The following is a 10,164-nucleotide window of genomic DNA, read 5'->3' as shown; positions in this document are numbered from 1 at the left end:
CCCAGCCGGACAATGGTGAAGCTTACAGATGTTTCTGTGGTACAGCCTTTATTTACGTTCAGCCGTCAGCCTTATTTTGAGCATAAATATTCCTTTCTTCACATCTTTCTTCATAAACACTACAAGACACTTTTCTCACTTAAGAGCTACAGGACAGATAAATAACATTAATTAGCTCTTACACATATACAACTATCGCCATGAAGATAACATTTGCACGGCTGTACAGCAACAACACATTTAAACACATTTTGAGTAATATAAAGTCTTAAACAAATTAAACACACAATACTTTGTTCCCATTCCAGCTAGGCGCTTATTAATTACTACAAATTGTTTTGCAGAGCAACCTTGTGTAGCCTGAATTCCTTCCGTAATTACATGTACGCTAACCTTTCCGTGCAATCTCCTTCAAGTCAAGTTACCTACTGTCGATTCAAACTTCCTGCGTCAAAATAAAAGACCCATGATGGCAAAAAACACTATCAAAATAAAAGCATGGAGAAAGTGGTTATTTTAACAGACCTTCATAACAATTATTTACAACTCCAACCTAGCTAGCCTGGCTCAATCTCGCGCATCTGTGTTCGCGCTCGTGTGTGATTGCGCGTCCATGTACTTGGAATGGGTGGAGTCAGAGTCAGCGTTGAAGGAGAGGGGGTAGGACCATTTGAGTTGTGTATTTTCAAAATCTGCTGGCGTATCGCAAATCACATATCCAACCTTTAATCTAACTTTAAAAAAGTCATTTTGAGTCATCTGTCTCAAGTCTAATTCAAGTCTCAAGTCATGAAGACCAAGTCAAAGTCAAGTCGAGTCTTTTATCAGTGTTAGTCAAGCAAGTCTGAAGTCCTCAAATTTGCGACTCGAGTCCCCCATGTCTGGTACTTATCAAAACATAATTACAAGGTGCTGCACAATATGATAAAATAGACGTGCATGATGAAATAATACACACATACATGATGAAATATTAAAGGTATGGCCTTCACTGGTGACGTACGTGGATGCAGTGAGGACAAAGAAGGTTCCAAACCCTGGAACAGCCTCAGTTGGTACCATAGCCAAGCAAGATCCACTCATCTTGCCTAAGCTACAATTCTTCATGGCCATCTCAAGGACCTTCACTCCCTTTCTGACTAAGTATCAGACTGACGCACCAGTCATGCCATTCCTTTTCAAGGACTTGGTGGAGTTGTTCAAGGTAATCAAATTAATAATGAAAATCAACAAGAAAAGAAAAACAAGTATAGAAATGTTTATCATGGTTAATGTGGTTATCAAGGTACCTACCCCTCTATATAACAATTCCTTTTACCCTTTCAGAGTATGCTTAGGCGTTTTGTCAAGAGGGAGCATCTCCAAAACATCACTCCACTGCAGCTGGTGAGGCTGGATGTCGCTGACTAAAAGATCTGGGTCAACTTGAAGGAAGCTGATATAGGCTTGGGTGCAGAGGCAGCCCTGAAGGTTATTTAGATGTATTACTTATTACTTACTTTCTATCAAATGATGCTCCATATCCACCAGGCAGGAGAGAATGCTGTGTTAGGCCATTCAGCTGTATTTACAACACATTACCAATCTGTCAGGACTTCCAGAGAAAGAACAGCATAGGAGAGCTCACTGCCCTAGAGTTTAGGAAGGACTGCGTGAAGGGTATGTCAAATATCCTAAAGAAAGTCCAGGACAAGAGCCCCCTGAAGTACCCTATTGTGAGACAGGTGGCATGCCTGGACCACACAGCCATGTACTCCGACCCGGACTGGTGCCAGGGAAGAATGAGAAGTGTAGTGCAGAAATTACTGCAAGACAAGCAGCTGTCCAGAGGTGTCTCTGCTGGTATGAATAGTTCATATAATAGTTTTAATGTTGTTCCTGATTATAAGGAACAATTGGACATAAGACCATCTGCTTATATCATAATTTATCATCTAAATAAGATTTCACATATTTCCTTTCATCTGTTTTATAACAGGTGATGTGATTATCCAACAGTTTGGGAACTTCATGTCTGTCGAGGCTAAAAATGAGCAGTTTTTGTCTTTCCGGCCCATAGAAACCAGGCTTGATGTGTTTCTGCATGGCTTTCTCAGCCAACCCTACCCTGAGCTTTGGGTTTCTGTCAGAAGACCCTACTGTTATCCCATGGGCAGGCAACGGTCGAGAGAGGCTTCTCGATTAATAAGGAGGTGGAGACTGTAAACCTTAAGGAGGACACTGTCATTGCCCAGAGACTGGTATGTGACTACGTTTCCGGTTGTGGGGGGGTTGCCAATGTCCCTCTCACCAAGGAGCTGCTGACCTCGGTGGGATCAGCAAGGTCAAAATATAGAGAACACCTGACCTGGAAAAGAGGAAGAGCCAAGGCGCTGCACAAGGGCAGAAGAGGAAAGCTGCAGAAGAACACATCGCTGAGCTTAAAAAGAAAAAGAAAACTCTCCTGGAGGTATGTGGCTCCCTGGAGAAAGATGCTGACCTGGTAGCCGAGCAAGCTGAGGGGAAGTCCGGCACCTTGATGGCTCAGCTCATTACAAAATCAAACATCCTCAGGAATGCAAGGAAAGATTAAGTGAGCTGAAAAGCATAGAGGCAGAACTGGGGATTAAGGCCACAGAACTGAGGCTCACCTGAGGCTCATAACGTGTGTGTGTGTGTGTGTGTGTGTGTGTGTGTGTGTGTGTGTGTGTGTGTGTGTGTGTGTGTGTGTGTGTGTGTGTGTGTGTGTGTGTGTGTGTGTGTGTGTGTGTGTGTGTGTGTGTGTGTGTGTGTGTGTGCAGTAGGTCCATTCGTTTTTTTGTTAGAGGTTTGCAGCTGCACTTGTTATTTTGTGAACCACAGAGCACACTGCTGTTTGACTCAATGTACTAAATTTGTTGGTATATTTTGTATTTTTGTATAATATTTTGTATACTTCTTGGTCGGAAACATGCTGTTAAACTGCTCTTGTACTTACAGTATTTGAACCAGAAAGCACTGAGTATCACTTTATGTTCAATAAACAGACAAAAAGTAAACTTGAATGAGAATCGTTGAGTGACACACATGCTATGCTTGGGTTGTAATACAGCGGGATCCCCCCCACCATCGCGGGTTTAAGGTCTTACATTTCATTCAAGGTGGTTTTAAAAAGGTCTTAAAAAGTCATAAATTTGACTTGCTGAAACCTGCAGATACCCTGAAACAGGTGCACCTGCATGCGGTGCCCTGAGGGTTCCGAGTTTGTGTCCCCATTTTCCCACCAGAGAATTCGCAAATAGTCTCTGTCTTGTTTGCTGACATGAAACCTGTGGAACATTTTTTCCACATCGCACATGACTGCAATGGGATGTTTACGGAAGCGACACAGTACAGCTGTGAGACCATTTGTAAGGTTGGGTCCTGTTAGCAGATGATCATTTAATGAGGTGCCTTCGTACTTTGCAGAGCAGTCGAAGACCACCCGAATCTTGTCTGGTTTCCTGGGGTGGTAAACTCCTTGATGTGGGATGTACCAGACTTTCCCAGGCTCTGGTTGGATGTCTACTTTCTCTGCATCACCATCCTTGAAAACACCTTCCATAAACCTCACGTAGTCATTTTTGAACTTGGAGTCTCTGTCCAGCCTCCTTTTGAGGTGCTTCAACCGAGCCAAAGCCAGCTTCTTGTTATCTGGTAGGTCAGGATGTACTTTAAAGGGAAGAGGCATCTCCAGGTGGCCATGCTCGTTTTGCTGGATGCCTCCCTTTAAGATCTACAGGAAGCAAATATCTTCTTGAGATATGCTTTTGTCGCCTGATTTGGTGTCTGCAAAGTCAGACTCAAGAGCCTTGATGATAGAAGATGGCGTGACAGGTGGTAGCTCTTTTACAGATACCCGATGGCAAAGTCCAGTCACATCTTTAGCATTCACCCTCTGTGGCACGCTTCCCACAATGCTCCAACCGAGGTCGGTTTTGATGGCGTAGGGCTCGTAGTCACCCCCAGTGATGACCTTTCTTGGTATTAGCGCTCTGTAGCAGTCATAGCCAATCAATAATCCCACACCACAGTCCATCAATGGGGGTATCTCCTCGGCCATGTTGACAAGGTGTTTCCATTTTTGGGATGTTTGACAAGTGGCGATATGTGTGCGTTCAAGAGGAAAAAGTCTCTCGTGTAGGCTGGAGGTAAGCTGATGGAAATGTTTGAGGAGAGACCTCTGACTTTGAGATCACATACTCTTTGACTCTTAACAACTGAATCTTTCCCCATCATGGTGGAGAGCTTCATCTTCACAGGTTCCATCGCTGCCTGAAGCTTTTCACACACCTCTTGATCCACAAATGTGTGACTGCTTTGAGTGTCCAGTAGGGCATATGCTAGCGTTTCATTATTGGGAGCGTTAGGTGCTGAAATCCACACTGGCACGATCATAGATAATGAGGATGTACTTTTCTCAACTGCACTTCGCCTTGAGTCTGCTGAGAAACGATCCTCATGCAGTGGAGTTGGGTGATTCTTTCTGCATATGCCACACATGGCTCTGTTTCTACAGTCTTTAGAGCTGTGACCTTTTCTTAGACATGCAAAACACAGTATATTTTCGTGTATGCATTTTTTCTTTTCTTCCATAGACATTTCGGTTAGCTTTCTGCATCTATGTATGGAGTGGTTTTCTCCACAACAAATACACTGGGTCATGTTTGAGTTTTGGAGTGGTGTGCTCCATTTCTTTGATTTCTCCGTGTCTCTCAACTGCATTTCACCAAGGTCTGGTTTGGACGTGAGGCTTGATAGACCTGGAGCTTTCATATTTGTGGCAAACGTGTTTGCTTTTGAGCGCTTCACCTCTCCTACTGGTGTCTCAGTGGAGTGCCTTAAAGCATGTAAGGATGACACTGGAATACATGCAATACGTGCCTCTTTAGCGATGTATGAAGCAAACTCATGAAAGCTTGGATAGTCCTTGCCTCGTCCAGCTGCTCCGTGACGTAGCGGTTCCACCTGGACGTCACCCATTCGGGAAGCTTGGCCAGCATTTTCTGGTTCTCCTGGCAGTCATTCAGAACTTGGAGGCCCTTGATGTGAGAATTGGCGATACTACATGTTTGCAGGAAATCACTGAATTCTCTCAGTTTGACAAACTATTTTCCACCAATCCTTAGCCACGTATTTAGTTTCTCTCTGAAAGCGTGTTGCACTACAAAGGAATGACCATATCTTGCGTTCAACCTATCCCATGCTTGTTGATAGGCTTCCTCATCTTTCCTGTAGAAGCTGCTTTCTAGAAAGGATTTAGCCTCCCCTGCTATGTACCTTTGCAGGTAGAACAGCCTGTCTGCAGGGTTGGAGCATCGTCTCTCTATAAGAGCCTCAAAGCTTGTGCTCCATTCTATGAACTTCAGAGGATCACCTGAGAATACGGTAGGTTCTGGGGTTGGAAGGCGAGTGAGAGCTAATGATTCCTGTAATGCCTGGACTAAGGATGACTCATTTTTTACAGCTTGCCGTTCTTGACTTGAGATGCAGTGAGTGAATGAGTTTGCATCATCAACTTTGCTGCATACAGGACTGCATGATCCATCCTTTCCTTTTGTTTCTTCCTCAGTGTAAACATTCAGCTTTGCTTGAATAACATCAATGTCTCTCTGATTTTCAAGTTTTTTTCAACTGCTGACGTTGAGCTTCAATAGCAGCTTCCATTTCAATTTCTGCTCTCTTTGCAGCCAGCTGAGATGCTGTTTCAGCCCTCTTAGCCGAAATGCTAGGTGATTCTGAGAGATGCTCTGAATGGTGGCAGCTGCGTGCAGTAACTCTGGAGGCTTCGGACCCATATATGGACCTAGTATATTCATTATCAAGTAGCATGCGTAACCTTGATCTCTCTACCTCAGCATCAAACTCGCCTCCTTCTTCAGTGAGGTGCACTCTCGTCAATTGCAGCAAGTCTGCTGTCACAGCTGCGCATGCATCAACTTTTCTCCGAATTTCTTGACTTGGTGCGACTTGGAGTCGGATGCCATCATACAGCTCCTTTAACTCTGAGTCCAGCTTCTCAGCTTCATCCATCATATCATACATGTCGCTTTCAGAGCAGTCTTGCTTCAACCTTGTACGAATGTCTCTTACATTGTTTCTCCAATTCTCATATGTTGCTTTAAATTTCTTCTCCTTTTGAATTATCTCTTGTTCTTTCAGTTCTTGCATTTTAGGTGTTAATCGTCTTTCACAAGAGGATTTTCAAATTTTTCCCTCAACTAGCTCCCCTGTATCTTGCCCTTGTGACATGACATCAGAATGATTATCACTATTTTTAGACATTTTGAACCTTCTAGAATTAGCATATGGAGAAAGCAAGGTAAGTAAGGTAAGTTATGATGACTGTAATTAGCATTGATTAACCAAATAACACCTAATACATAATGACACCCTTAATACCTAATTAGCATTTGAGATTAACTTTCTCAATTTATGCAATTTAGCAAAACAACAAACGATTGCAGTTATCAGAGCATTCAATATACATGTATATATAATACCTTTTTTTTTTTTAATGTTCAGAATCCCCTTTAATGTCTTATTTGATGATTAAAACCGTAACATTCTATCCATCAACTTCCTGAGGTATATCAATGACCGGTGGACCACGTTGTAGCCTGAAGCTGCTCCACGGAGTATCCACATAGACGTTGTAGCTCCTAGCCGGTAGCTTATTGCAGGATGAAAGCACTGCCGCTCGTTGTAGCTCCTAGCCGGTAGCGTGTTGCAGGATGTAAGCACCGCTGCTCGTTGTAGCTCCTAGCCGGTAGCGTGTATTTGTCTCGTTTCCAAAAAGAAGAGGCCATTACACCAGTTGATCAAAACCAAAAGTTGTGTTTCCTTCCACTGCCTACAACCCAGCCAAAAATTATGTTATTCGCTCTTTCGCTATCATTTCGTCGCCTGATGTGGTGTAGTTTCTTGCTCTGGATCGTCTCTAAGCAAAGCAGCGAGCTCGAGAATCACGTTTATTCAGATCAACAAAGCATACCTACAGATCTTCCAAAGGAGATAATGCCCCTGACTAGTTATTTCAGTAAAGTAGCCTATACGAGCAGAAAAGTGGCACACGCGGTTTGCGCGCCCTTCACCGGTGCGATCCGGTGCAGGCATGTTGGTCGCTGTTTCGGACCCTGCATCCCGCTGCTCATCAAGAGCTGCAGCGGCCTCCCGCAGCAGCTCCGCCACCGTCTTTTTCGCCATTTTCCCGTTATTACTATATACGTCAACCCAGTCAAACCTGGCACAATGCTAGGCATAGAAAATAAAGTGCCAAGTAGTGCGTTTGAGTATTCTCTGCGAACCGACTCGGATCTCGGATCTGACGCCACGCCCACACTTCAAGCGTTTTATTATTTCGCTCGGTTGTTGGAGGAAAACATCGACCCCACCCGGAAAGCTTTTGTCGCGGTAGCATTGGCAGAGGACCAGGCGCTCCAAAATAAGTAGGCCATAGGCAGAGATACGGACGCAGTAAGGTATTGCAGTAATACGAGGGATTGAAATTGCCATTTAAACCACCAAAGCGGTCCAAGCACAATGAAAACAGTTCATGCTTCAAGTCACACTGGGCGCAGCCATCTTGAATTCGGCTAGGTCACCACTGTGCGTTTTAATATCCATCCGTCTCGGAGGTCCGAGGACGTTGCCTAGCGACATGCACAAACACGCCCCTTTTCCTCGGACGGCGATCTCGCCATCTCGGTTGAACTCAAGGCTAGATTCCACCGGAGGCGTACGCGCCGTGGGACGGCTGTGCCGCGGTCACCGCTGCTGATCGCTTCCACTCTAATCAATGAGACCATTTCCACCGGGCGCGCCGCGGAACGTTTCAGCAGCGTCCCAGGAGTGGCGTGCTGCGCCGCGGCGCTATCTTTCCGTCCAATTCTATTTTTGCCGCGAGCCGCTGCTAAACCGCGTCAATTTCGACAGAGCAGGTCGAGCCGGGCAGGAAGTGAAAAGTAAAAGCCATAGAGCATCTGGGGCCGTATTCACAAAGGATCTAGGGGCTAAAAGTAGGTCCTAACTGGCGAATTTAGGAGTAACTCCTAAAAATAATGGGCGTGTCACTCTTAAATTTAGGACTCCTAACTTTTTTCACTAAGAGCAATTCACAAAGTATTTTAGGACTAAAAGCAGCACCTAAGTCTAGGAGAGCTTAAAAGTCCTCAAGAGGACTCCTAACTCAGTAAGACCTATTCACAAAGAATCTTAAAATGCCTGCGAGACGAAATGTTAGGGTATTCAACTTATTGTGGAGTTAATGCGCGATGCAATAACATCCCCGACTAACAGGAATAATCCGATTAGTCCCGAAATAAAATGTTATAAAAATTATAAGTTATAAAAAAAAATATATAACTTATAAAAAATAAAAATAATTGCGCCATTAAAAGACGAGGACGTGTTCGTCAATAGGAAGAAAGTGCATTCCATCAACACGCAGGTTGTTTTTGATGCAAATTTTAACATAGCCTACTGGATGTTGTTGCAAAGTGGCCTGGATCTTCAGCTACCCATGATTCGCGCATTTTAATGGTGAGCGGTCTGAGGCAGCTTTTTGAGATGTACCAGTTGGGTGTCACTTGCTGGGTGACAGTGACTATCCATGCAAGACGTGGCTCTAGACACCCTACCTTAATCCACAACCGGGACCGGGAGCACAGTTAAAGTGTAACATGTAAGTGATTACGCAGATTACGCTTAGTCCTATGCGTAAAACACATCGTATTGGCTCTTTGCGAGCACACAAACATACACGAAATGTTGTGGAGAGAGGAATTGGGCAGATGAAACGTCGGTTTCATGTCCTCCATGGCGAAATACGCCTCACCCCAGAGAGGGCAAGCACAGTAATCACTGTATGTGCCATTCTACACAACCTTTGCAAGCGGAGGAACATTCCACAGCCAGACGATGATGATGATGATGATGATGACGGCCGTGTGGAACCGAGTGGACAGGCATTTAGGGATCACTTTGAAAACACATTTTAGGTAAACACCTTGGCACAAATCAGTCAACACTTGGGTAGTTCGTAACATTTATTTTCTTTTAGATTTTACGTATTTTTATTGTTTGCTTTCTCTCTCTCTTGAACGTGCAGGCTACAACGTCATTATCGTGGTCTGCACAAAATTGTCATCATGCGTGTATTCTGCTAACTGCACTATAACTACTTAATAGGAATTCATTTCTAGCCTAGGCTATTTCCTTGTTTTTCGGTGATTCAGTGGGCTCGTCTGAACAACCAATCACCGAACTGACCGCTTCTAAACTCGTGCACGAGAATTGACGTAATCCATAGCAACGGCGCGTCACTCTTAGTTCACTCTTTGTGATTTATCCTTAGTAAGAGTAGGTCTCAGCGGCTTTGTGAATAACTTTTAAGAAAAAACTCCTACGTAAAATGTTTTAGCGCGAGTTAGGAGCACTCCTAGCGGTAAGATAAAATGCTTTGTGAATACGGCCCCTGGTAAATTTTCAAAATAAAACACAATACTCAGCTCATGTAACTTCACATCAACATTATTACGTCATGACCGGTGGGTCTCAGAGGGTCGGCAACATGGACGACGAGAGACTCATTGTCGAAGTTCAGCAACATGAAGTCATTTATGTACCAAATCATCCTTTTTATAAGGAAAATGTCAGAAAGGACAAAGCGTGGCATTTAATTGCAATAGTTTTGGGAGTGGAAGGTGAGTACATTAGGTTTAGGATTATCGCGTGATCTCGTGTGAATACGGCTGGCTCGCAAGGCAGCGCTACGCTGCCGTTACGCGCCCGGTAGGAATGGACGCAGGGCAGAGGACGCAGCCGTTCCGCTGCGCAGCCGTCCCGCGGCGCGTACGCGTCCGGTGGAATCCCGGTGTCAGTGGTGACCGAGCGAAATTCCGAGACAGAATTCAAGATGGCTGCGCCCATTGTGACTTGAAGTATGAACTGTTCGAGTATTCTCTGCGAACCGACTCGGATCTCGGATCTAGGTGCGTTCGAGTATTCTCTGCGAACCGACTCGGATCTCGGATCTGATGCCATGTTGCTGAACTTCGACAATGAGTCTCTCGTCGTCCACGTTGCCGACCCTCTGAGACCCACCGGTCATGACGTAATAATGTTGATGTGAAGTTACATGAGCTGAGTATTGTGTTTTATTTTGAA

The sequence above is a fragment of the Gadus chalcogrammus genome, chromosome 4, assembly GCF_026213295.1.
Source record: "Gadus chalcogrammus isolate NIFS_2021 chromosome 4, NIFS_Gcha_1.0, whole genome shotgun sequence".
In the NCBI taxonomy this organism is placed as follows: Eukaryota; Metazoa; Chordata; class Actinopteri; order Gadiformes; family Gadidae; genus Gadus; species Gadus chalcogrammus.
Note: the sequence above shows the minus strand (reverse complement) of the source record.